This window comes from Dromiciops gliroides, chromosome 1, assembly GCF_019393635.1.
Source record: "Dromiciops gliroides isolate mDroGli1 chromosome 1, mDroGli1.pri, whole genome shotgun sequence".
NCBI lineage: Eukaryota > Metazoa > Chordata > Mammalia > Microbiotheria > Microbiotheriidae > Dromiciops > Dromiciops gliroides.
Window position 1 is genome coordinate 453309304 of NC_057861.1, and position 25278 is coordinate 453334581.

The 25278-nt window shown below is 40.2% G+C and overlaps 1 long non-coding RNA gene across 1 annotated transcript in view; it reads right to left on the minus strand.

Moving 5' to 3' along the window:
• Window positions 1-16654: 16654 nt before the first annotated feature.
• Window positions 16655-25278, minus strand: part of LOC122735495 — a 111380-nt gene continuing 102756 nt past the window's right edge. Inside the window, exon 3 of the long non-coding RNA XR_006354134.1 lies at window positions 16655-16751. This is a non-coding gene — a long non-coding RNA (uncharacterized LOC122735495). The remainder of the gene's footprint in view (window positions 16752-25278) is intronic.

The window sequence follows — 25278 nt, forward strand, 5'->3', positions numbered from 1 at the left end:
CCTCAAGGGGCATATAGTCTGATTGGGGGAAGACAACACCTAAAAGAGAACTGAAAATGGGGTGGGGGTAGAGGGAGTTAATGGAGTAGAGAAGGAAATTGGAGAAAGTACCTGTACAGAGACATGATGCTGAAATCCAAGAAAGTCAGAAGCACAAACAGGAGAGTAGCTTAGTTTGTTCATTAAATGTTTTTTCAGTTGTGTCTGACTCTCTGTGACCCCCATTTGTGTCCCTGAGTGCAAGATCCCTGTGTGCAAATCTTTTAGGCTCAGACAATGTTCAATACTGGAAGCAGAATGTAGGGAAGTAGTGACAAATTCAAATAGATACAGGGCTGCTAACCTATAAATAAGGATTCCTGTGGGTAGCATGTTGACTTAGAAAACCACATATTAACATTAACTATATTCTACTGTATTTTAATTTATTTTGATAAATATTTCCTAATTACAGATGGAAAAATCTGGTTCTCATTGCACTTGGGAGTATTGTAGCCTGCCTGTTTGACACCTGTGGTATAGGGGAAAGAGCACTTGACTTGGAGTTAGGAGAACTAGATCTCTCATCTGTAAAATGAGGCCAGCTAGATGGAGCAGTAAATAGAGCACTGGGCTCATCTTCCGAAGTTAAAATCTGGCCTCACACTCTTACTAACTATGTGACCCTGAACAACCCTGAACCCTGTTTGCCTCAGTTTCCTCATCTGTAAAATAAGCTGGAGGGGGCAGCTAGGTGGCACAGTGTATAAAGCTCTGGCCCTGGATTCAGGAGGACCTGAGTTCAAATCCAGACTCAGTCACTTGACATTTCCTAGCTGTGTGACCCTGGGCAAGTCATTTAACCCTTGTTGCCCTGCCCTGCCCCCCCCCAAAAAAAATAAGTTGGAGAAGGAACTATCAAACAACTCCAGTCTCTTTTTGCTAAGAAAATACCAAATGGGTCATAAAGAGTCAGACAGACTGAACAAGCAGCTGTAACATGAGGATAGTAATAATTGCTCTACCTTTCTCATAAGGCTATTGTTAGACTCTAATAAAGCAATGAATAAACAGTGTTTTGTCATAAAGGTGAGTAAAGTGAGGAGAACAATTTATACCATAATAACAACACTGTAAAAATAAACAACTTGGAAAGACTAAGAACTCTGATCAACACAATGGCCAACCAAGATTCCAGAGGACTCATGATGCATCAAGCTGCCCTCCTCCTAACAGAGAGGTGATGAAATCAGAGGGCACATCAAGACTTTTTTTTTAATGGCTAATGGAGGAATGTGTTTTGCTTGACTATATGTGTCTATAACAAGGATTTTGTTTTTCTTGCTTTCTCAGTGCAGGGTGGGAGAGGTGGGAGAGAAAGAAGGTAGATGCAGGTTTGAAAAGAGCTCAAATTAATTTTTAAAAATTTTTTATTACTTTGTAACCTGAAAAGGCCTGGTTAATCGTGGCTGGAACAATGTGTTCTAAGTGCCACTTTTCCAAGACTTTGACAAACTGGAGCATGACTAGAGGAGTATAATCTGGATGGTGAGAACACCATTCGTTGGGGATCCTGAGGATGTATAGCTGAGAGAAGAGACTATTTGGTATAGCTGTTGGCTGGGTTATGAACATGATAGAGCTCTCATAGGCCCCAGAGGTCTGAGGAACAGGATCAGAGAAGTGTTTTCTTACCCAAATCCACTAAGATGTCCTCTTCTGTCCAACCTTCTTGTCAATACATCCCTCTTTTTTCCCCCTCTCCAATGGAGGGCAGACATGACTGATCACTACATTTAGATGGTTGGGAAAGTCACCAACTCCAGTAAGATGGAGGACTGAACATGGTGGATCACCACATATAGATAAACAGGGACTCCAATAAGATGTAAGACTGCCAATAGAATATGAAACCCTTACCGTCAAGTGGCATGAGGCCCAGGCGACCTTACACATACCTATTCCAATAGTACAAGGGTTCTTGGACTCATTCCAAAATGTTGTGTAGACTATGGACCCCATCTCAGAATAATGTTTTTAAGGGTATAAAATAACAAAAAATTATATTTATCAAAAGGCTTTTTAAAACTAAATTAATGATCCCAAGTTAATGGGCAGCTAGGTGGTAAAGTGGATAGAGTGGTCTAGAGTCAAGAAGATCAGAGTTCAAATCCAGTCTCAGACACTTGTGCTATGTGACACTGGGCAAGTCACTTAATCCTGTTTGCTTCAGTTTCTTCAACTGTAAAATGAGCTGGAGGAGGAAATGGCAAAGCACTCCAATATCTTTGCCAAGAAAACCCCAAATGGGGTCACAAAGAGTCAGACACAACTGAAACAGAAGAACAACAATAACAAAATGGATCTCAAGTTAATAAACTATTTGGGGATGCCTATTGGGATGGGAAGTAATCTTCCCTGAATTAGCTTATGTGAAAAGAAAGCCCAAAGGATTTTTGGGAAGGTGGGCCTATACAGAATGGTCTGTAAATTCCCTGCCCTGGCTTCATGGTATAGGGGTGAAGTTGGGAAAGCCTGATACAAAAAGACCCTTCCCTTACTGTTGGTATAAATTATGTGTTGTTATTACTGTATGTGTAATGTATGTATGACACTATAACATTTTAAGGGGCTTTGGAGAGACATTTCCTTAAAGGCAAATGACTCATCAACTTGAAAGCAAGGAAATGGGTGGAGGGGACAGCTGGGCTGGGATAGATATAAAACTGTTTAATTGGACCCAGCTGATGTCAGATTTTCCCAGTCATACAAGCGGTCTTATACTGGGAAGCATCCTGAAGCTAGAAATTGGTGTGAGGTGTGAGATCTTTGAAGCTGTAAGGAAGGGAACTGGGTTGAAGCACTGGGCAAGGACAACCAGGTGCTGACCCCTCAATAGTTAACAATGACTAGCCACATAGAGAGACCAAGTCCTAGATGGAAAGAACTGGCCAATTCAGCTTCATTAATCGTGGCCAGGTTAGAGACATTTCAGGGTAAGATTCCTGTGCTCTGTAAATTTTTGTTTCTCTAAGAGGTTTTGGTTGCCCTTCCCCTTAGTTACTAGGTGTAATGAAACTGTCCCTTCCTGCCCTTCTCATCCTCCCACCTACACACTTAATTTCCATTTTCCTGTAGCATAACAAGATATTAGCTGAGTAGACCATGTGCAAACTGAGGGACAGAGGGAAAGAGGGAAGAAGAGTAAGTAGCTTTCAGCCATGTGTAATTTAACCCCGAGAGTTCTCTAATTGGCTTAAGAACTGAGGACTCAGAGGAAACCATTTCCTGCTAACCTTTTTCTAGACTGTGCCACCAGGGAGGTGTGGCTAAAAGGCAGGGTCCTTTCCCCTTGTGTCATGGTGATCCTTCATACATGGTGGTTAATGGGCTGAAGAACTGGGTTCAGATCCCATAGTTGATCCTTACCACCTGTGTGACTCCTGACAGATCATGTCATCTTCCTGGGCTTCAGTTTCTATATCTGTAAAATGAGAGGGATGAACTGGAAGGCTTCAAAGGTCCCTTGTAATGCTATATGTATATTCCTATGATCTCATATCACCAAAATGGGGTACAGACATTGCATTCCCAACTTGTTCCTAAAGTTCCCCAGCAGGAATATTGACCTTTGTGTCAAGAGCAGTAATGTTTAACAAGGCTCAGGCCTTAGGAGATTTCCAACTTGGATGTCAATCTATGATACTTTGGATAGCAAGGTGGCAGAGAGGATAGAGCACTGGGCCTAAGGTCAGCAGGACAACTTCTCTTCCTCAGTTCAAATCTGGCCTCAGACACTTGCTAGCTGTGTGACCCTGGGCAAGTCACTTAACTCTGCTTCAGTTTCTTCATCTGTAAAATAAAATTTAGAAGGAAATAGCAAACCACTCCAGTGTCTTTGCCAGAAAAACCCCAAACAGGGTCACAAAGAATTAGACAGGACTGAAAACTGGAACAACAGCATCTGCAACAACAAAATGACACTATAATCTGAATGGAAGTTGGGACTTTTCAGTTGTCACTGACTGGTTAAAATCATTGTCATTATTATCGTCATCAGCAGCATCAAAATGTCTTCTTACATTTGAATGGAATTTTCAGTTCACAAAGTGTTTTCACATACATTTCACATACATTTGATCCCTTCAAAAGGAAGCAGTCAGTCCTCTAAGCACCATTTTACAGATGAAGAAACTAAGATTCAGAGGGTCTGACTTTCCAAAATCAGTGATTTTTCTCAAGGTCACACACCTAGTAAATGGCAAAGTCAGGCCCAGAATCCAGATCTTTTCATTCCTAGCATCTTCTTTCTTCTTCAAGATGCTATTTGCAAACCCACTTAAATCATCAGCATTCCTACATATGACCAACAAAGCCCAGAATTAAGAGATGGAAAGAGAAATTCCATTTAAAGTAACTATAGACAATATAAAATACGTGGGAGTCTACCTGCCAAGGCAAACCCAGGAACACTATGAACACAATACCTTTCACACAAATAAAATCAGATCTAAACAATTGGAAAAAAACAATTGCTCGTGGATAGGCTGAGCTAATATAATAAAAATAACAACTCTACCTAAATTAATTTACTTATTCAATACCATACCAATCAAATTACCAAAAAAAATTTTTATAGAGTTAAAAAAAATAATAAAATTCATCTGGAAGAACAAAAGGTCAAGAATATTAAAGGAACTAATAAAAAATGCACAAGAAGGTACCCTAGCCATACCAGATCTAAAACTATATTATAAAGTGGCAGCCATCAAAACTATTTGGTAGTGGCTAAGAAATAGAGTGGTGGATCAGTGGAATAAGTGAGGCACACAGGACACAATAATAAATGACCATAGCAATCTACTGTTTGATGAACCCAAAGATTCCAGCTTCTGGGATAAGAACTCACTATTTGACAAAAACTGCTGGGAAAACTAGAAAATAGTATGACAGACATGGACCAACATCTTATACTGTATACCAAAGTAAAATCAAAATGGGTACATGATTTAAACATAAAGGGTGATACCATAGGAAAATTAGGAAAGGAATAGGTTACCTCTCAGATGTATGGAGATGGGGAAAAACTTATAACCAAACAGGAAATATAGAGTATTATGAAAAGCAAAATGGATCATTTTGATCACATTACATTAAAATCATTTTGTACAAACAAAACCAATGTAGCCAAGATTAGAAGGCAAGAGGAGAGGGGCAGCTAGGTGGCGCAGTGGATAGAGCACCGGCCCTGGATTCAGGAGTACCCAAGTTGAAATCTGGCCTCAGACACTTGACACTTACTAGTTGTGTGACCCTGGGCAAGTCACTTAACCCCAATTGCCTAAAAAAAAAAAAAGAAGAAGGCAAGCGGAGAGCTGGGAAACACTTCTGGCAGTCAATGTTTCTAATAAAGGACTCATTTCTAAAACATATAGAGAATTGAATCAGATTTATAAGAATACAAATCATTCCCCAACTGAGAAATGGTCAAAGGATATGGACAGTTTATAATCATATGAAAAAATGTTCTTAGTCACTATTGATCGAGGTACCACCTCACACTTATCATATTGGCCAATATGATAAAAAGGGAAAATGATAAATGTTGGAGAAGATGTGGGAAAATTAGAACACTAGTGCATTGTTGTTTGAGTTCTGAACTGATCTAATAATTCTGGAGAGCAATTTGGAACTATGCCCAAAGAACTATAAAACCATATATACCCTTTGAACCAGCAATACCATTACTAGGTCTGTATCCCAAAGAGATCATAAAAAAGAGGAAAAGACCCACATGTACAAAAATATTTATAGCATCTTTTTGAGGTGGCAAAGATTTGGAAATTGAGGGGATGCATATCAATTGGGGAATAGCTGAACAAGTTGTGGTATATGAATGTAATGGAATACTATTGTGCTGTAAAAAATGATAAGCAAACAGATTTCAGAAAAATGTGGAAAGACTTACATGAACTGTTGCTGAGTGAAGTGAGCAGAACCAGAAGAACATTGTACACAGTAACAACAACACTGTGTGATGATCAACTTTGATAGACTTAGCTCTTCTCAGCAATACAATGAATGGTCCAAGACAATTCCAAAAGACTCATAATGGAAAATGCTCTCCACATCCAGAAAAAAAGAACTGTAAAATCTGAATGTAGATTGAAGCATACTATTTTCACTTTTTGTTTTGTTTTGTTTTGTTTTTCTTTCTTGAGGTTCCCCCCTTTTTTCTGATTCTTCTTTGACAGCATGACTAATGTATATATGTACGATTGTACATATATGACCTATATCAGATTGGTTGCTGTCTTGGGGAGGGGGATGGAAGGGAGAGAGGGAGAAAAATTCGGAACTCAAAATCTTACAAAAATGAATGTTGAAAACTATCTCTACATATAATTGGAAAAAATAAAATACTATTAAGATTATTTTCCAAAAAGACTACTATTTGCAAAGCACTATGCAAGATACAAAGTAAATATAAAACATGTTTCTGATCCTCAAGTTGATAGCCTTCTAGAGGAGGCAAGACACTCTATGGATGCTTAAATAGCAGTACAAGGTTGGATTTGATGAAGTGCCTGTTTGAGTGGGAATGAGCAGTACAGACAGTAAGTACTACAGAAGCTAGGATTCAAACCCAGAACCGTTGAAATACTTTTTGCTCTGCACCATGGTGCTGGTTTAAGAAGAAAAGTATCACTCAAACATAGAACTCTGAATATAGCCAGGCATGGTGGCTTATGTCTGTAATCTCTGCTACCAAAGAGGCTAAGGCTGACAGGTCTCTTGAGATAAGAAGTTCTGAGCTGAAGTGGGCTTTGGCACTCAGGAGTCTGAGCTAAACTTGACATGAATATGGTGAGCTCCAGACTGCTGAAGGTGGAGAAAGCTAGCCCAGGCCAGAAACAAAGCAGGTCAAAGTTTCTGTACTGATCAGTACTGAAATTAGGCCACGGGTAACTCCCAACAACAGTCTATGAATGATACAGTCTTAGCAACTGTTATAAAATTAAATAACCATTACCACCCAATTATGAAGCATTTCAGTCCTTAATTTCTTCAATAAAAATACTCAAAGACTTTTACTATCCTATATATATACATTTAGAGCAATGATAAACATATCAAGCATTACTTAGACATGCTCCTTGACCTCTGATAAAAATGAACTTATAGAAAACAGGGAATAAGGAGATAACAAATTCACAATAAGATTAAGTGTTTACATTATGTAAAGATCAAAGGTTAAGTGACTGATGAGAAGACAGATATAGTCAAGTCCTTGGTAGTTTTTCATGTTTATACAATAAGCAATGCAAAACTGCTTAAAGGCAATGTACACATAGGGAAAGTCAAATTGAAAAGAGACTTCAGCTCTCCAGACTTTCCACTTTTCTCCCTTCTGTCTGATATTTGAAATTCCCGTTGACATCAGCTCACTGGAGCATGAGAAGGAACAGTCCAGGGTATAGGTGTTTTTGTTTCAGGAATGCCCATGTGGAAGAAGATAAAGAATTTTCCAGGTATCTTCATGTGGCCCCCATTTATTCATTCATCCACAAGTCTGCTTCTTTCAAGTGGGCTCCAGAACAAGCTACAGCCCAGGAATATATAAAGCAGGTGGTCAAGTAGTTTCCCCCCCTTGAGCCCTTATGACCCTGCATGGTATGACCATATTTTTGGAACTCTCAGTCCATAATTACAGCTGAGTCAAGTTTTTAGCAAACTACCAGGAAGTGGCCAGAATAAATTACCAGAATAAATAGGTCTAATGTTTCTGATCTATATTCTTTTCTTCATTTGGGGACCATTCCCTAGAGGGACATTAAAAATTTTTGTCGGGGCAGCTAGGTGGTGGAGTGGATAGAGCACCAGCCCTGGATTCCGGAGGACCTGAGTTCAAATACAACTTCAGACACTTGACACTTACTAGATGTGTGACCCTGAGGAAGTCACTTAACCCCAATTGCCTCACCAAAAAAAAAAAAAAAAATCAAAAAAAAATTTTGTCATGTGCCATTTTGGTTTTTTGCTGTCATTTTAATTTTGTTTTTTCTTTTTCTTAACATTAGCCTCCTTGAATCTGCAAGATAGGCTAGCCTAGTAATAGCCCTAACAGAAATGGTAGAAGGTTCTCTAGAAGACTTTAAGGCCCTTACCACCAGGGGTGGAAAATTTGGGAACAATACCCTAATCCTTTCCCCCATGTAAATTAGGCTAGTATTTCCTAAATGGATGACAAAGTTGACCTTAAGACTCGATAGGTCCAGGGGTCTAAGGCTCAAATGATGCCCCCCCAACACAGCTTCCTGGTAGCTTCTGATCATATTGATAAGACTTCCTCTTCCACTCATGTGGAGAGCTTTTCAGACAGTGTATGTCACAAGTCCATTTGAGTTACCACACCGCATTGCTGACCAGAGAAGTTTCCCTGTGGAGATGGGGATACACAAGTGTCTTACTTCATTCCAACATCAAATCTTAACATAGTACTCTACTGAGTCAGGCCTGGCCCTAATAATAGAATCTTTATTAAGTTTGCCAGAGACATTAGGATTTTGTTAGAGTACTTTGGTTTATCTCCCACCTCTGATGCCAACTACCTGAGTAACCTTGGGAAAAATCATTTAACTTCCCTGGATTTCACTTTTCCTATTTGTAAAAAGAAGGGGGTGTGCTAGGTGGCTTCTGAGGTCCCTACAATTCTCCATTTACTATCCTATGAGCTGGTGATGGAAGATGTTAGAATGTGAATAAACCTTGGAAAACCAGAAAAGTTCACCTGAAACTAGACCCATAGAATCCATAGATCCATAGAGTTTGAAGGATTCTCTGAGGTAATTTCATCTAACCTCCCAAATAAATTAGGGATGGGCAAAAGGAGGGGAGAAGGGGGATACAAACATTAGATTTGATACATGCCCTGCTTTCAATCTATTATCTAAGAAAGGAGCTTATGTGGGGTGGAGGGTGGGGAAGATGGGGAGTAGGGAGGATGGAGGGTCAGGGCATATCTTGGGCTGTCCTGGCCCTTTAAATTACAGCGATCTCCCAGCAGTTTCTCCTGATTGTGGTGTTTTCTTCTCTCAAAGTGTTCCAAGCCATTTCCACTGAGCAGTCAGTTGGCACCTAACCCCTAACCTCTCAAACCCACAAAGTAGTAGCTAGTCAGGCTAGAAATATCTCTCAGGGAAAACACAAGCTGAAGAAGCAGCCAGGGACAGGTCCAATGTCAGGCTCACACTGCCTCAGGAAGCACATGGGTCCTTGCCCCCGTGCCACCATGCCCGTGGAGGAGGGCCTGGGATCCTCCCTCCCTGCTGCAAGTCCCAGCTTGAGGCTTCCTGAGTCACAAGTGACAAGCCCACAGAAGCGGGAGAGGGAGTGGAGCTCTTTTTGTTAGTTCCTCTTAAATCCTACCAGTGGGCAGCTGCTCTGGGCGGAGCTGGGGAGCCGCACTGAAGTCAGGGAAACTGAGGGACTGCTTGGTAGCTAAAATCCAAGGGAGAGCGATTCTTGCTGACACCCCATCTCCCAAGTCTGTCTCTGCACTGGCCATCTGTCCTTCTCATGCCTGGAATACACTCCCCTCCTCACCTCACCTCAGCCTCCTGGCTTTCTTCAAGCCTCAGCTCAACTCCCTATCTACCCACTCTGGAGGCCTTTACTGGTCTGCCCTCCCTTCCCCTCTCCCCTCACCTTCCCTCTAAGACTACCTTCTATTTAGCCTATATATCTTACATGACATGGCTGCTTGCATATTGTTTCTCCTGTTCAGAGGCGGCAAGATGGTCCAGTGACTAGAGGACCGAGCCTGAAATCAAGAACTGAGTTCAAATTCTGCCTCAGATACTTATTAGCTGTATAACCTTTGTTTGCCTCAGTTTCCTCAACTGTAAAGTGGAGAAAATAGCAGTGCCTATCTCATAGGTGTGAGAATCAGGGTGCCACCCCCTGCTTAGAAAGACACTGTGAGAACCAGGGCGATGCCACCCTGAAAATAAAGCATGTGCCTAGCATCCGGAAGCTGCCTGGCATCTGGAAGTTGCATCTATTCATAGACTGCCTGTAAGTCATATCAATCAATGGACCAGCCAATTAGCTTGGAACTGTGTGTGGGGACTGCCCCTCCTCCGGTCCACAGGAAGCTTCCACTGGAATGCATGGAGGATCTGGGCTTTTTGTCCCAGCTTGTGGTAGCAGAGCTTCAAGTGTTCTCTTTGGAAATGTGGATAGCTAGGTGAAGGTAGCTTTCTCTTTCTTTCTCTCTTTGCTAATCCCTAATATACTTTAATAAATGCTTAAAAGCCTAAATTATTGCCAAATTTATCATTAAACCTAGATAGTTCCAACCCCCACACACACTGGGGGGGGGGGGGGAAGATAAGTCGATCACACATGAGCTTTTTTTTTTTTTCAGGGCAATGAGGATTAAGTGACTTGCCCAGGGTCACACAGTTAGTAAGTGTCAAGTGTCTGAGATTGGATTTGAACTCAGGTCTTCCTGAATCCAGGGCCAGTGCTTTATCCACTGCGCCACCTAGCTGCCCCCCACACATAAGCTTTTAAACATCATATAGGGTATTGTGAGGATCAAAAGATATATTTGTAAAACACTTAGCCCCATGTCTGACACATTGTAGGCACTATATGTTTTACCCATTCCCCCATTTGAGTGTTCTCTCCTTGAGGTAGTTTTTGCCTTTCTTTCTATTCCCCATAGCTTACCACGATGTAAGTATCTAATAAATGCTTGTTCACAGATTGATATAGAAGCATATATGTAAGGCCGAAAGGGACCCTAGAAATCATCTAAAGCAAGTCTTTCATTTTACAGATGCATAAACTGAGCCCAAGAGAAGGTAAGAGATTTGCTCCAGCCGCAGCTTTAAAGTCTAAGGCTAGATTCAAACCCAAAGCTCCCTTCAATCAATCAATAAACATTTACTAAGCTCCTACTATGTGCCAGGCACGATGCTTAAAAAGAGACAAAAGTTGGTCCCTGCCCTCCAGGAGATTATAGTCTAATGGGGAAGACAACCAGCAAACAAATCTATACAACGCAGGCTATATAGGGCAGTGAATTGGATTTAAGTGAAGAAGGGCTTCCCAAAGTCACCAGCCCCATTCTCTTCTCTCGAGCCACCTGCCCCAATCCACCCCCCCAGAAAGGAGGCAAAGAAAGGCCTCTTTCACCTAGGCAAAAGAAAACAAAATACATTAAAAGGGGCTGGGGGAAAGACCCTCAGGATTTCAGACCAAAAGAGATACAATTGCTATTTAGGTCCACCTTGAGCCATCAATGGCAGAATGAGACCTATTGTTGGCCAATTCAAGGAGGGTGAGTTTTTTAGATTTAAGGATAGGTCCTTATCACAGGGTTTCTTAAACTTTTTCCACTGGCTACTCCTTTTACATGACTGGGTGTATATAGGTATATAACATAGGTAAAAAAAAGTATATATCACCTTTTACTGTTGCTAAATTTTTCTTGACCCCAAATTCAGTTCCACAACCCTATAGGAAGTCACAACCCACAGTTTAAGAAGCTAGGCCTTAGAAGACATCTTGCAGATGAACCCCAAGAAATCTTGTGAGATTTCTGCAGAAAACTTTGTATTCCTTTGGACAGAGTGCCTGCTGGTAAGGGTATGATTCTTTATCCAGAAAGAGAGAGAGAAGGGGAAAGGGAAAGAGAAAGGGGGGGGGAAGGAAGGTATTGTCTGTTTAATATTCTGATAGCTATTTTAATATGATTGTTTTCCCATCTAGTCTTGTATATTTTTAATGCATTTAAAAACATTCTTAGAAGGGGGGTCCATAGGCGTCAGCAGACTGCCAAAGGAGTGTGTGACACATACACATAAAAGGTTAAGAAACCATGACCTAGATTCTTCAGGAAAGGCTTCGATGCAATACCAGAGAGACAGTCAGGGTGCAGCGGATTTGGCTTCAAATAAAATATATTTGCGTCACTGTATGAGCTTGGGCAAGTCACTAGGACTCCCAGCACCTCAGGTTAAATGCATGTAAATCTAAATTGTATAATGGGAATGTCTCACTAAGGGTGAAAAAAAAGCAAAGAAAGTGCTTTGTAAGCCTCCTGGGCCAGAGAAATGTGAGCTGTTATTATTCATGGAAGTTGTGGCACCTCTCAAAGCAAAAAATCCCTCCGGGACTGCTCTAATTGTTTTCCAAAAGGTCTTCTTTACACTAAACTGAAATTGAGGGGTGCCCTGTTGGTCTGGCCTTCTAGCTCTCTACTCTCCTCCCTTTCTCTTTGTCTAAAGGCAAGATGATATTAAAGAATTTTCATTAAATATTGATATCAAGGACTTTTGTTACATTTGTCCATTAACACCAACCTAAGTGGGTTTTCCTCCTAGTCTCCTAAGTAAAGAAGTTGCCCTAGCTCCTTTACCAACTCACCTCAGTCCCTACCCATCCATGGATTGGGTTTGGAGGTTTAGTCAAATGGCTGTCCTTGGTCACCACTATAATCGAAAGAGGCCATGCTGCTGCTCCCACACTAACCAGTGGTCCTTCCTTATGTTACTTACTGCCTGCATGCTTTTCCTCAGAAAAGAGTCTGGGGAAAGATGACTTAAGGGGTTGAAAATATATGTCCCTGTGGAATAGGTAAAGATCTAGGATCATTTAGCCTGGGCTTGTATGACCCAAGGTGTAACTTAATTAGTTTTCAAGATTATGAAGCCATCTCAACTTTCTGTACAAAAAAAAATTTCCCCCACTCCAAAGCCTTTCTGAAGTTTGTTTAAAAGTTTCTGCTTTTGGTACAAGCTTGAATTTTTAACAAAAGGTAGTTTGCAATAGTTGCAAGTCTGCTACAGAATTGCTGGTGGGGAAGATATCATTTTAGGTAAAGTTAAAGTAACACAATAAGAAGTTATTACAAACAGTATAAGGAACAAGGAGAGAAATACTCCTTCTTTTCTTTTCTTTTTTTTTTTTTTTAGGAGGCAATTGGGGTTAAGTGACTTGCCCATGGTCACACAGCTAGTAAGTGTCAAGTGTCTGAGGCTGGATTTGAACTCAGGTACTCCTGACTCCAGGGCCAGTGCTTTATCCCCAGATCTGGAAGATTCTTAATAGTTTGTGATTCCTTTGAAAGCTGCTTTCTTATAAGCAACCACTTATTTATTAGAGAATGGGTTTTGTATATGTATGTATGTATTTGTACATGTATACACATGTGTCCATATGTATGTCCATATGTGTGTATGTGCGTGTATATATATATGACAGCTGGGTGCCACAGTGAATAGAGTTACAGGTCTAGAGTTAGAAAGACCTGAGTTCAAATTTAGCCTCAGACACTTACTAGCTGTGTGACCCTAGGCCAGTCACTGAATCCTGTTTGTCTCGGTTTCTTCATTTGGAAAATGAGCTGGAGAAAGAAAAGGCCAACCATTCCAATATCTTTGCCAAGAAAACCCTAAACAGAGTCACAAAGAGTCAGACATGACTGAAAATGAACAATAACAAAAATATAAATATAAATTATTATTATTACCAGCTACATCTCCTCTCTACATGGCCAACCTAATCCTTTGTGATCATATATTTCTTAGACAATTTCCTTTTCAAACAGGGAGACCGTGTGGTGTAGTGGACAGAGAGCTGGCCTTGAAGCCGGACAGAACTAGTTTTTAGTCCTGTTCTGACACATGCCACTATGTGACCTCTAGGTAATTCACTTAACTTCTTAGTACTAGAAGAATAATTCTTTATGGTTAGTGGCTCCTGAGTCTCATTTTGCTCCCAAATAGAAAACTCTTGAAACTTCTGAAGTTAGCTCATATCCAGAACATTCATGGCTATGTCTGCTAGCAAACCAGCAAGACAAATTTAAATCTGCCCTCACATAACTTTCTAGCTGTGTGACCCTAGGCAAGTCATTTAACTGCTCTGTGCCTCAGTTTCCTCAACTGCAAAACAGGGATAACAATAGCACCTACTTCCCAGGGTTGTTATATGAGGATCAAATGCAGTATTTGTAAAGCACTTAGCACAGCATCTGGAACATAGCCAACCTTAATAAATACTTCTTCCTTTTCCCTTCATCACCAAATACACTTGGGACCCCATTCAAATCTCAGACTTAGTTTATCTGTTCTTTCCCTTTTTAAAAAAATTCTTAGACATTTCCATTTCTACTATATCCGGCTGTCATGAGTCAGTGTTCTTTCACCATCATCCTCCATGAGTTTTTCAATTGAGTTTATATTCTAATCCAATTTGCCTTTCATATCCATCTATTTCTTTTTATATTGTGTTTGCTGACTAAGGGCACGTCTGTGGCCCTGCTCCTTCTGCCCACTACTTTACAGTGGTTAAGCTTTTACAGGAAATGATAATAAAGTCCAATGTATTTTCCTCTTTTTTCTATTACCCAATTTTTAGTATTGCTGGCTCATTTTAAAAGGTCAGATAGAAGCTTGTGGGACTTCTGATTGTCATCTAATCTTTCTTTTATTTCTCACCTGATGACTGTTTCTAGAGCCCCTTCCTCTTGCTCAATTACCTGGATTTATGAATGTGTAAGATTTCTTCATGATTCCTAACTTCTGTGTCTTATTTTGCTCCCAACTAGACAACTCTTGGAACTTCTGAAGCTAGGTAATATCCAGAACATTCATGGCCATGTCTGCTAGCAAACCCAGTCCATCATTAAATTTAGAAACAGAGCATGTTTATTTAGGACAGAAGTGAACTTAAATGTTTAAGTGTTCACTTGAGGGGTGTATTGGAAAGCTGGTTGTTAAATTTTTAAGATGAGTATACCTCAGAAATCAGTAAATGCTACATATAAGGGCTAGATTTATTTCTTTTTTTGTTGATTGTTTAGACTTTAGAAAGTGATGAAGAAAATATTAATAATGAATTAAACTTAAAAGTGTGTCATGGGTATTTTTCCCCCAGAGTCAGTTATCACTGAGTGTAACCCTCTTTTTGAGGCATAGGAGGTCCAGGATACATAGCAACAGATGTTTAGGGAAAATGTTAGAGGTCTGCATGTTTGTATCGTGAGGGAAATTGGTTCATGGAGAATTCTGAGAAGACAAGGAAAAAGAGGAGTGATAGAGATAGGCATGAAGCTCAAGTGACAGATGGAATTTCATCTTTAAGAGAGACATGTGAGTCACCTCAATACCCCTGACATGTCTCCCCAGTCCTTGTCTCTGTGTCCAGAGAGACTGGGAGAGCTGATGACAACAGAGACACTGGTGACAGTGTGAATGTGGTATGGTAAACTAGATCCAGCTGGGTGAGACCCCTCACAGGTGTCATTCCTTTCCCCCCTCTTCCCTCACCAAGGGGAAGGTACTGATGAACTGCCCCTTTCTAGTACCTAAAGAGGAAGTCCTTCCTTCTCCTTTCTGTCAGAAAAATCCCTGGCTTCTGGTCTGTCTTTCTCAGTTCCTAGCCCATCAAGTGTTGTTCCCATCCCACCTCCTGCCTCCTCCCCCACATATTTTTATGTTCTATTTCATCCCTTTTTATACATACACTACTTTAGTGTGCCAGATTTAGCTATACGATCCCTTGGGGAACTCTAGGGGGTGAGAATTGGTCAAGAACAAATCTAATAGATTCACCCAAGATTTGGTTTGGGAGACAGCCTCTGGGGTTAAAGCAACCTGGAGAACAATGACCCACAACTGTGCCAGCACTTACCCCAGGTAATAAATAAATAGGAGTAGTAAATAAAATCAGAGAAAGTTGTTATAATCAACCCTGAATTCATCCCTAGACTGAACATGGGCCAATATGACAAAGCCCAGTAGTGAGAACAGAAAGAAAAATAAAGGAGAGGGATTGTGCTGTATAGACTGCTGCTTCTTGATTTTTCCATTTTTACCCTTTTTATTGGTGTTTTGTTTTTGCACTACAAACATTTAAAAATTACTCCATTTTGTGAGAGGTGTCATGTAATAAAGCAAAACAGTTAAATAAAACTAATAATACAGTGACCTCATGGGAAAGCTCACACAACATTTCACATCTGTTGCATCACCACCACTGCCCCCCCATTCTTTCTAAATGAAATTTATTTTTTATCCCTCTCACAACCCCATTGGGAAAAAAAAATGTCAAAGTTCTTGTAACAAGCACTCATAGGCAAGCAAAGCAAATTCACTGTGTTTGTATACAAATATATACACATGTATATATCTGATTCCAAACTCTAATTTTATCACCACTCTGCAATGGATGAATGTGTTTCATCACTGGTCTCCTGGAATCATGAATGGTAATTGCATTGACCATCAGAGTGGATCCTATTTACCAAAAGTGAGCCACCATTAAATGTAGACCATTTAACTTTTGCTTCAAAAGTAAAGCAATAAGAGGCAGCTAGGTGGTGCAGTAGATAAAACACTGGCCCTGGATGCAGGAGGACCTGAGTTCAAATCCAGTATCAGACACTTTGCACTTACTAGCTGTGTGACCCTGGGAAAGTCACTTAACCCTCATTGCCTCCCCCCAAAAAAGTGAGCATAAAACAATAGAAAGTAATAATAGTCTATTTTATTCTCTCCCCCTCCTTTGATGTCCTTCCTTTTCTCTTCACTGTGTGCCTGTGGGTCAGTAGGCATCCTGGAAAAGTGAACCCTTAATCTTGTTTGAGCAGTACTCATACCTTGGCCCCAGAGCCTCAGATGGCATATAGTTTTCTCCCACAGTCATCAGATTCTGTACCCGTTCCACAGATGAACCACTGCTTTCTTCTTATGACCCTGTGCAAAGAAACAGGAAGTGGGAGTGAAGGTGAGAAGGACCACTTCTGCTACATACAAGTAATCTATTACAATAGAATATATTGGTAACTGTTCTCCATTTGTGCTAAGGAGAGAAAATGAAGGCTGTAACATTAAGGATATAATTTCCTTCATTTTAATTCAGTAAACATCTATTAAGTGTCTCTAATAAAGACCTTCTGCCTCAGAGTTTCTTTATACTGGCTCAGATAAACAAGTTGATGCTAGCTCATGAGGTAAGGTAGATTTAAAGAAAAGTTTGTAGGTAGAAGAAACCGAGAAGAATCTGTTTTATGCTCATGAAAGGAGAATTGGGTTGTGTGTGTGTGTGTGTGTGTGTGTGTCTTTTTTAATTACCACACACATACAACTTCTGTGCCATAACATATCCTGGATTTGTTAATGATGGAAGATAAAATATTTCAACAACCATCATTGGCCTAAGAAAAGTGGAGCATGGCACTTCCTGGATTACTACTATTGATATTAACCTTTGCCAAGTGTTGAACAATCCCATCAACATTATAAGTGAAGGCTATAAAAATAGGTCATTGAGGACATAATAGGTAGCAACAATTAAATAACAGCAATGATTAAAAGAGCAGCTGTTGAACAAATTGTTACCTGTAGAATCAGCAATATTCTATCACCTGCCAAAAATTCCTTGTTTTGACCCCAGGCATGTTCTTTCCAAAGAGTAACAGAGGGACAAAAGTTTGCTAGCAGTGGTTAGAATGCAGTCTTTTAGAATACATATAATAATAGCTAGCATTTAGATAATAAACATATATTTAGTTAGGTGGCACAGAGGATAGAGTGCCAGGTGTAGAGTCAGGAAGACCTGAGTTTAAATCCAGCCTCAGACACTTATTAGTTGTGTGACCCTGAACCTTGTTTGCCTTAGTTTCCTCATCTGTAAAATGAGCTGGAGAAGGAAATGGCAAACCAGTCCAGCATCTTTGCCAAAAAAACACAACAAATGGGGTTATGAAGAGTCACATATGACAAACGACTGTACAAAAATATAAAACTTTAAGGTTTGCAGAGTGCTTTGCAAATTTTATCTCATCTAATCCTCATAACAACCCTGTGAGTTGGTATCATCATCATCCCTGTTTTACTGATGTGAAAACAAAGGCTGAGAGAGGTTAAATGATTTGTCCAAGGTGACACAGCAAGTAAGTGGCCATATTTGAACTCGGGTCTTCCCAGTTCCAGGCTCAGTGTTCTGTCCTCTGTGCCATCTAGCTACCTATTTTGACTTCAGTTCAACTCATGAAGCCAGTACTGAATGCCTCTATATAACCATAGGCATGTTCTTTAGCCCTGTTCAGTCTCAGTGCACTCATCTGAAGGGGTGTAATGGGGAGAGGGCTATTAAAGTTATACATTTGTGTAAATGTAAAGATGTAGTTGGCTATAGAATATTGTTTAGGAAAACTTGTTTGTTCCCTACCTAACCCTTCGGAAGAAATGTCCTAAATATGTTGATAGCTTATTCTCAAGATTTTGTAAAGTACCGGGGAGTAAGTATATGAGTTATTGATATTCTGTCATTATTAATATTTTCTCGATCACCTTTTTTTATAGTAATAAGGTATGCTCTCCTCTCTGTGCCCCACCCCCAAACCAATCACTCTTTTCTTTCAATTAGCTTGAAAACTGATCCCTTAACATCCTCAAAGCAGTGTTTTCCAACACAGATGTCTGTGAATGCTGGGTCTAGCCCATCTTCCTTTAGCTTTATATCTACTTCCTCGATATGATGGTAAAGGACAAATACTTTGTCACTGGAAAAAGTTTGCCATGGAAACACCGACATCTCTTTTGTATGTAAAGAAGAACTGCTTCCTATTGGCCCAAAGTTCCCCTGTTATGTGCATTTCTCATCCTTTTGTTGTCTGTTGGTGGTGGTGGTAGTGTCTGACTCTTTGTGACCCCCCATTTGGGGATTTCTTGGTAAACATACTGGAGTAATTTGCCATTTCCTTCCCCAAATGAGGAAACTGAGGCAAACAGAGTTAAGTGCCTTGCCCAGGGTCACCCAGCTATTAAGTGTGTCTGAGACAAGATTTGAACTCAGGTTCTCCTGACTCCAGGCCCAGTGCTTTATCCACTGTACCACCTAGCTGCCCCCTCTGTTGTCTACCCTATGTTTTCATCTTTAAATATTGTCAGTATTGAGTCTCATGCCAGGTTTTCTATAAATTTGCTTTTTTTCTCTACTGCTTTTCAATAATTTATGAGTCATCTTAGTGGTGTGCTGGAGCCAGCTCAAACTGGCTCCTGAGACCCAATTGTTGAATTTTTAGCATAAGCATTTACACCTCAGAAGTCAGCAGACAGTACAAATCAGGGCTTGATTTATTGTTTTGTCAATTGGCTAGCCTTAAGAAAGTGGTGGGGAAAAAAATGTTAATAATATAGTTTAAACTTAAAAGTGTGTCAGGCCAAACAAGAGTCAGTTGTTAAACATTCACAAGCACATTCCTGGATACTGCTTATATTCTTCTATATAATATTATAGCAGGATGACTCATAAAATAGTAAGATGCAGTAGAAGAAAAAGCAAGTCTATAGAAAGCTTTGAATAAAACTTGGGAAATGGTGATAGCCCTTGTCTGTTTTTTTTTAATCTATTTCCTTTTCTTTCTTTTTTCTTTTTCTTTTCTTTCTTCCCTCCCCCTACCCCAACAATAGCTTATTTAAGTAGCTCAGACTTTAGCTGTCTTTTTGTTCAGTCGTTCTCAGTCATGTTCAACTCTTCATGACCCCATTCGGTGCCCTCTTGGCAAAGATACTGGAATGGTTTACCATTTCCTTCTCCAGCTCATTTTACAGGTGAGAAACTGAGATAAACAGAGTTAAGTGACTTGCCCAAGATCACACAGCTAGTAAGTGTCTGAGGCTTAATTTGAACTCAGGTCTTCCTGACTCCAGATACTGTATTCTAACCACTGCACACCACCTGACTGCCCCAACAACAATTATATCTGACTTGGTTACCTGTTATATCTTCTCATTTTTATCTACAAATTTAGTACTGATTTTGATGTTTGCTCTAATGAGTCAATGGTCTGTACATAGACATCTGGTTCAGAAATACATCACACATTAGTACCCAATCCCTTCATGTTTGCTAGAATTTAACCAGTTTCATTTTTTGGATGTTTTTTGGTATGCACCTTGTCCAATGTCTTCTGACAATTGTCCACACAAACCAGGAATTTAATAAATATTTGTTAGTTGAAAAAATAAAGAATGGAGCTTATAGTTATATAAAATCTTCCAACTTTATTTCCATGTAAACTGATATTGAGCTGTGTCTCCTTCATTTTCTACTTATGTAGTTCATTTCTTGAATCATATATGGAGAGAGGATCACAGAGGGGCAGGGACTTCAGAGATCATCTGTTCTAATCCTCTTATTTTACAGTTGAGTAAACTGAGGCCCAAGGAGCTTAAGTGATTTGCCAAGGACTTTACATTTAACCCTGTTGCTAACAATGTATTCCTTCTCTTCTACAAAACCTGTCTTAGTAAACTTACCCTGATGAACTCAGCCTTTTCTTAAGCCTGCCAATAAATAACTCCTTTACTATTTCTACTCAACAAAGTTCTGTCATTATTTCGACTGAGTATATTTTTATTGGTACTCTCTTCTCTATTAATTTATTAGCTCTTTGAAAGTAATATTTTCAAAGGCTATTTTAAAATTTGTAACTTTCTAATATTATATACCTCTCCCAAAGTCTGATCATGGTATATAGCACCCCTCTCCCAGCTTGTATTGTCACGTTCCCCAGAGGGATGCTGGCAACTTTTCTTCTCACAATTTTAGGGGTAATCCTGAAGGACTGGATTTTTCTTTCTTTTTAAAAATATTTTTTCTGAATTATGTGTAAAAAAAATTTAACATTCATTTGGGTTTTTTGGGCAGGGCAATGAAGATTAAGTGACTTTCCTAAGGTCACACAGCTGGTAAGTGTCAAGTGTCTGAGGCCGTTTGAACTCAGGTCCTCCTGAATCCAGGGCCGGTGCTTTATCCACTGTGCCACCTAGCTGCCCTGTTTAACATTCTTTTTTTTTTTTTTTTTTTGGTGAGGCAATTGGGGCTAAGTGACTTGCCCAGGGTCACACAGCTAGTAAGTGTCAAGTGTCTGAAGCCGGATTTGAACTCAGGTACTCCTGAATCCAGGGCCAGTGCTCTATCCACTGCACCACCTAGCTGCCCCTTAACATTCATTTTTAAAAATAATTTGTGTTTCAAATTTTCTGCCTTCCACTCTCCCTCATTCCCCTTCCTGAGATGATAAGCACTTTGATATAGGTTATACATGTACAATCATGCAAAATATATCATTAGTCATATTGTTGAAGACACAGACTAAACGAAAAAAGCAATACAAAAATCCCGAAGAAAGTGAAAAATAGTATGCTTTAATCTGCATTCAGATTCTATCAGTTCTTTCTCTGGGAGCAGAGAGCATTTTTCATCATGAGTCCTTTAGAATTGTCTTGGATCATGATATTATTGAGAATAGCTCAACCATACATAGTCGATCATTGTACAATGTTGCTGTTACTGCATACAATGTTCCCTTGATTCTGCTCACTTCACTTTGTATTAATTCATGCAAGTTTTTCCAGAGTTTTGTTTTTTTTTTTCAGAAATCAGACTGGGGCTGGATTTTTCTAGAAATGTCACTCACAAGCCCTGACCTGTTTGGTTCCTCATCTACCAATTAAGCAGGTGTTATCAACCACGTTTTTGTAGGCACGAAGAGAGCCCATTCATGGTTTGGGAGAAGGGCTTCCTTGCAGAAGTTCTAAAAGCCCTTCTCCCAAACTGTGGGTGGACTCTCCTTTAAAAAAGAAAAAATGGGGCAATGAGGGTTAAGTGACTTGCCCGGGGTCACACAGCTAGTAAGTGTCAAGTGTCTGAGGCCAGATTTGAACTCAAGTCCTCCTGAATCCAGGGCTGGTGCTTTATCCACTGTGCCACCTAGCTGCCCCAGTGGACTCTCCTCTTACCGACACAATGTCCCTTGGGAGGGAACAAGTGTAGGAAGAACAAGTGGCAAAAGGAGAAGTCACAGTTTGTGGTTACTGAAAATTGTTTTCTCCTTTCTTGTGGGAAGTTTCCTTTAGATAAATCTTTCTGCCCAGCTCTGAGAGTTGATGCCCTTAAGAGTCCTGCAGCTGCCTTCCCTCAATGATTCTGGTTTGTTCTCAGTGTGTTTCTCTGCTCTGATGGGAAAACACTGCTCCCATCCATCCATCACTGCTCCTAACACCAGTGGGAAGTCTGAATCTTCTTGACCTTTCAGAGTTCACAAAATCATCCTCTGGGCAACAGACTTGGGGAAAGGGGACAGACAGAAAATTCAATCTTCTCCCTCCAAGCCTTACCCAGATCAGTTCCCTCCACTACCACCAGACTGGCTTATTGCTGGAATCTTGAATTTCAAACTAAGTTTCTATAATATGCACAGGCCAAGAGATATGTTTGGTCCTTTTAAAAAAAAATTTTGGTGAGGCAATTGAGGTTAAGTGACTTGCCCAGGGTCACACAGCTAGTAAGTGTCAAATGTCTGAGACCAGATTTGAACTCAGGTCCTCCTGACTCCAGGGTCAGTGTTTTATCCACTGCACCATCTAGCTGCCCCTGTTTGATTCTTTTTTTTTTTTTTTTTTGCAGGGCAATGAGGGTTAAGTGAGTTGCCCAGGGACACACAGTTAGTTAAGTGTCAAGTGTCTGAGGCTGGATTTGAACTGAGGTCTTCCTGAATCCAAGGCCAGTGCTTTATCCACTGCACCACCTAGCTGCCCCCTGTTTGATTCATTAAACCAATCCCAATACATTTGCTGTGGAGCTGAACAGCATGCTTAAGGCAGGTAAGCTTCAAGCTGACTGAAACTCCCAGGCCACAGTACCAGATTAAAATATAATTGGGGAGCAGCTAGGTGGCACATTGGAAAAAGAATGAGCCCTGGATTCAGGAGGACCTGAGTTCAAATCTGGCCTCAGACACTTGACACTTACTAGCTGAGTAACCCATGGCAAGTCATTTAACCCTCACTGCCCCACCCAATTCCCCCCCAAAAAATGTAATTGGGGAATGTTTAAGAAAAGGAATAAAAATACAATATTACATAGGTAATGTGAATTTATGGTGTTTTAAGTCAATTTGCTAGAGCAGACATCCCTTTTGATTGGAGTGTGATGCCACTGATTTTGGGGGAGGGGGCGGGCATTGGGGGTTAAGTTACTTGCCCATGGTCACACAGCTAGTAAGTGTCAAGTGTCTGAGGCTGCATTTGAACTCAGGTCCTCCTGAATCCTGGGCCTGTTCTTTATCTACTGCATCACCTTAGTGCCCCTTATTTTTTTTTAATTTAATAGTATTTTTTCCCAATTACACATAAAGAGAATTTTCAACATTCATTTTTTTTTTTAGTGAGGCAATTAGGGTTAAGTGACTTGCCCAGGGTCACACAAGACTACTGTCCTGCTACTGGACTTTGATGACTCTGGAATAGAGAGTAAGGTTGATGACTTTGTGCAACTCTGCCTCACTTAAATCCAGTTGACAATCAAGTCAAGACATCATCCCATGATGTCATTTTTCCTTTTGGAAAGGAAGGACAAACAACATCAGTGGCACATGACTAATGTGGAAATATGTTTTACATTACTATACATGGATAACCTATATCAGATTGCTTGCCATTTGGGGGAGGGGGAGAGGAGGGAGAGAGAAAAATGTAGAACTCAAAATCTCTCAAAAAATGAATGTTGAGGGGGCAGCTAGGTGGTGCAGTGGATAGAGCACTGGCTCTGGATTCAGGAGGACCTGAGTTCAAATCCGACCTCAGACACTTGACACTTAATTGCTGTGTGACCCTGGGCAAGTCACTTAACCCCCATTGCCCTGCAAAAAAAAAAACCAACCAAACAAACAAACAAAAAACCTTAATTGGGGCAGCTAGGTGGCGCAGTTGATAGAGTACCGGCCCTGGATTCAGGAGTACCTGAGTTCAAATCCGGCCTCAGACACTTAACACTTACTAGCTGTGTGATCCTTCATTGCCCGGCAAAAAAAAAAAAAAAAAAGAGAGAGAGAGAAAGAGAAAAAAACCTATTTGTGAAGAATATGCCATCTCAATGCCAGTTTCTCAGGCTCCTCCAGACTGGAGAGGATTTGAATATGAGGACAGTGATAAATTGTACATCTTATCTGAGGACCAGTATAGCCAAGGTCAGAGAGGCTTATCTTCTTGACTACAGGGTAATGACTTTTTTAGTCCCAGCAACTTAGAGAGACCATCTATTAACTAATAAAGTGATTGTGGTCTGTGTTAGTGGAGAGAGTAACCACAATGATGAAATCACGGATCCTTAAAGTATTCAAGGGTAGCATGTATACTGCTCTACCCTGGATTCCACATAGACTTCTGTTCAATGTATGGGTAAATTTGGAGGGTTGTGATTATCTCATCTCTTTGAAGCCCCCATGCTAATCAGAGACTAGCAACTTTTAAAATCAAATGGAATATCAGATCTGTATGTCCAGTTTGCTAATAGACCAGGCAGGAAATACATACTGATGGAATACTATTGTGCTGTAAGAAATTGTGAGATGTATTTCATAAAAACCTGGAAAGACTTAAGTGGACTGATGTTAAGCAAAGTGAGCAGAAGCAGAAGAACATCGTACACAGTAACAGCAACATTGTGTGATGATCAGCTATGATAGACTTCTCAGCAATACAATGATCCAAGACAATGTCAAAAGACTCATGATAGAAAATGTTCTCCACATCTAGAAAAAGACCTATGGAGTCTGAATGCAGATCAAAGCATACTGTTTTCACTTTTATTGTTGTTGTTTTTTCTTTCTTCTTTCTTGTGTTTTTTCTGTTTCTCCTTTTGTTCTGATTCTTCTCTCACAACATGACTAATATGGAAATAAGTTTAACATGATTGTAATGTATAACCAGTATCAGATTGGTTGCTGTCTGAGGGAAGAGAGAGGAAAGGAAGGGAGAAAAATTTGGAACTCAAAATCTTACAAAAATGAATGTTGAAAACTATCTTTACATGTAATTGGAAAAAATAAAATATTATTAAAAAAAAAAGAAATATATGCTGAAATAGTAAAAGACTTAATTGGGGGCAGCTAGGTGGCGCAGTGGGTAAAGCACCAGCCCTGGATTCAGAGGACCTGAGTTCATATCTGGCCTCACACACTTGACGCTTACTAGCTGTGTGACCCTGGGCAAGTCACTTAACTCTCGTTGCCCTGCCCCCCTCCCCAAAAAAGGATTTAATTAGGACAGAATTGAAAAACTAAGCATATAGAAAAACATGTCTCAGCACTCATTCCTGAATAATTAAACCTTCAACTTTGATCCAAACACGTTATCCTAGAAAAACAGCTTTTCCAAAAAAAGATAACTATAGCAATGAAAGGATATTCAGTCTTTGTAGTTGGAGGGTACT